This window comes from Sinocyclocheilus anshuiensis, unplaced genomic scaffold (genome assembly GCF_001515605.1).
Source record: "Sinocyclocheilus anshuiensis isolate Anshui unplaced genomic scaffold, SAMN03320099.WGS_v1.1 scaffold217, whole genome shotgun sequence".
Lineage (NCBI taxonomy): Eukaryota > Metazoa > Chordata > Actinopteri > Cypriniformes > Cyprinidae > Sinocyclocheilus > Sinocyclocheilus anshuiensis.
In genome coordinates this window covers 669,497-673,371 of record NW_015536538.1, presented here as the reverse complement: position 1 = coordinate 673,371, position 3,875 = coordinate 669,497, and positions in this window count along the sequence as shown.

The window sequence follows — 3,875 nt, the reverse complement described above, 5'->3', positions numbered from 1 at the left end:
GTGTGTGTGTGTGTGTGTGAGTGTGAGTGAGAGTGAGAGTGAGAGTGAGAGAGAGTGAGTGTGTGTGTGTGTGACCTCAAAGACTTTATTTGTTTGCATTAAGACACACTTTTACTGTTCTTGCTTTAAAAACATTAATCATGAGTGTCATATTTTTGAAGTTTCAGTAATGCTTCAAAATACAGGTTGGGTTTAAATTACTGCTTGAGTTTTTTTATGTCTGAAAATGATTAAACTGAAAATCAGTATTTTAGTATCATTGAGACGCTTATAGGCTACATTTAATTTTTGTTTAGGTTTGATTTTAGTTAAAAGTTAATGATTTTGTTGATTTTATTTTTAAATATGCATGTCATTTTCATTCATTTTCTTTTCAGTTTTAGTCATTTTAATACATCAAGTTAAGCAAAATAAAAATAAGAAATGTTGCAACTAGCTGAAGTTAATTTTTTGGTATTTTATTTTATTCCAGTTAACATTTATATTATATCAAGTAATAAAAAGTTTCAGTTTCAGTAAATACATTAACCTTGAACTGAACGAAATTATTGATGTTTTATTGTTCATTTTCATACATCATTTTTAATTTCAAAATGATCTAAAACTAATTGAAGCCTGTATGCTTCATTGACTTAGAGATCTTACATTTAAATATTTTTCACTGAAGGAGATCTCAAATAGTATGTTACTGAATTAGTAATATTTGCGTTTCTGAATGGTTGTAAGTACTTTAGCACCATCTGCAGGATGATAATGGCATTACACACATAATATTCATAAAAGATCTCTGTGTACGAATAAATATAAATTAGTACAGTATATGAAAACAGTTCTTTGCTGACAAACTCACTCATGGTGAGGTCTTTAAATGGTTAAATGGATCTGCTTAGAGTTTATAATGGCTGGAAATACATTTCTTTCTCCATTAGGTGTCGCTTATTTATTTTCTGTTGTGCAATAAGAAAAGTTTTTATTTGTATTTTTTTAACCATGGTTAAAAAGTGGTTAATAAATAAATGTTCGTGTATAAAATAAGTGCACAAAAAATATATATTTAATCTGCATTATCTAAAAAACTAGCCTGTCCTATGGAAAACTGCAGCTAAGTTTATATTGTTTCAAGGGTGTTTTATTTATACTGTAAAACATTCTGATTTGAAGACTTTTTTGCAATGTGTGTGTTTTTTCCAAAACGCGTTCCGTCGTCCGTTCATACTAGTTCTTGTTCCGTCCGGGCTTCCGTACTTTGCCTCGTTCTCGCTCTCAGTCGGCCCTGCAACGAAGATGGCGGAAGCTCCCCCGCGGCCCTGCCGGTTCTTCTGCCACCGGTGTTCAGAAGAGATCAGCCCTCGGCTCCCGGTAAGACGCCGCGGTCTTAACGAGCCTCTCCCGAAGGCTTTGAATTGGTATAGATGCGTGTAACGGAACAAACGGCCTCTTTTATAACGCGTTTCTCCGCGCTCGCTGTGCTAACGGCTAACATTCTGCTGGTTGCCAATAGCAACACTCAGGATTAAAATGAGGATTTAATCGAATTACACGTAATTGGAGAGGTGAGAGTTTAATCAGACGGACTCTTGGCAGATTATAGAGTTTTCCAGAGTGTAACCTATCAAACCTAAAGGCTGCTTGTTATGACATCAACTCGGTATTGTCACTAACTAGTCATCGCGAATCACATAAGATTGACATGAGGACACGTAGTTAGAATATTGTCAGATGTGTCTGGTTCGTGTTTCATAAGTGGTTCAGTTGTCTGATCTGTAGATCAGAACTAGTTATGAATGCAGCTGGGTAACTAGTTACGTTGTTTATTAAATAGCGTGCAATTAATACCGTTTGCTATAAAGTTTGAGATGTTCATAGCCCTGATTTTTGTGTCTGATCTGTCTTGTCATGTAGTTTAGTTGGCTATAACTGAAAACTGGTGGTTATTAGAGACCAACTAGTTAGATTTTATTAACTAATAATAAGAGACTGATGAATTCCAGTGCTTATAAGTTGGTTAGATGCTGATGTTTGTCTTTAATGTTTGTGGTGTGTTTTTGATATATTATTGGTTGAAACAGTTGGCTGGTTTTTAAGTGGTTAGCTGGTTAGTTTTTGTGTTTTTAACTAGACCTTAACTAGACCTAATTATAGTGTGTATGGTCAAAGTTTAATTTTCTGTGTTTAGTGTCGTTTAGTTCAGTGATTCCCAACCTTTTTTTAGTCGCGGCACCCTTTGGAAATTTAGCAATTTAAAAATATTAAAAAAGGAGTTTTTACACGGCACCCCTGCTCTCGACAGACGGCACCCCGGTTGGGAAACACTGGTTTAGTTGACTGAAGGCTGATTATTTTGAGAGCTACTGTACTGGTTAGTTAAATCATATCAAGTGTTGTGATGAAAGCCAATGTTTGTAAGTTGATCAATTGCAGATGGATTGTTTTATGTGTGCTTTAGGTTTCTGATCATTGATTGATTGATATGGTTAGCTGTTACAGAGGTCCTGTTAATATGAGATCTACTGGTTACTACTGGTTAGTGTTATTATCTAATTATTGTCAATAGTATTAAATTGATCTTATGATCTGTGTTCTGTGATAATAAATTGGTGAGATTTTGAAGTCTGATAACGGAGTTGGCTATGAGACTATATGAGACTACCTGGTTAGTTTTACTGACTGATTAGAAGATCTGTTTTATACATCAGTCAAGTGTTCTTGTTCTTTTTGCATCAAACTGACAAGTTGATGTATAAGCAGATCTAATTCTATTGATCTGTGGTTTTGGCATCTGATTTGTGATTTATGTAGGTCCGATTTCTTGACTGTAACTGAAGACTGGTTGTAATGAGATCAGCTGATTAATTTTGGAAATGATTGTGAGTAATGTCAGATTAAAATCAGACTTTGATACTTGTATGGAGATTAACTAAAGTAAAAAATTAAAACCATTAAAACACACACACATTTTTGTTACTTGAAATATTATATAAAATAAATATAAGAGCCTTATACTTATTTCAGTTAGTTGCCAAGGCAATATATACTAAAATAACTCCAACTAAAACAGAAAAAAATAAATAAAAACTATGTAGACGTGAAAAAAAAAAGAAAAATGAAAATGGACAATATCAAATATTTTATAATATTAATAAAAACTGTAATAGCGTCTCAATTCTACTAAGATAACACTGGTGTCTCTAGTGGCTTTTGGTTGTTTAACATGCAGCCTGTGCTAATGAAAGTCACGCTCTCTGGCTCTACAACTTTCTGCTGACACTCATAATAAATGAAGCTAGTACAGTTGGAGGATGATGATGTCATTTGTAAAACTGCCTTAATTCACTGTCAGCTGACCCAGGACACGTCAGGAGTTCATCTGAAACCACAGATCTGTTTCATTCATCAGTTTCACACATACTATCATCTCTAGCTGTCAGGAAATACCAGGCCAGAGATCTTTCTGCACATGCTGCTGCTCCTTGTATGAGGTTTGAGAGGGGAGCAGGGAAGAGAATGGATGGAGTCACAAAGCTCTTTTGCTTGTCTCTTCATCGTTCTGTGGTGTTATTATCCTGCTGTTATTGTGCGGAGCCTCTAGAAAGAGCCCAAACAGGACCGAGCACTGCAGGTCAGCCGGAGGTCATGATACAGGACCAGACAGAATCTGCAGTATAATTAAAGACATTCGGCAGAATTCATTTGTGAAACAAATTTTATTTGTACTTTTATTTGCTGTGAATACAGTTTAGGGCTGTGCGATATGGACAAAAAAAACCTATCGCGATTTCTTTGATCAATTTTGCGATTTTGTCACACACAGACATGCTTTACAGTCATAAATGCATTCAGTGTGAATTTGAAACATATTTCCAAAAGAAAACCAA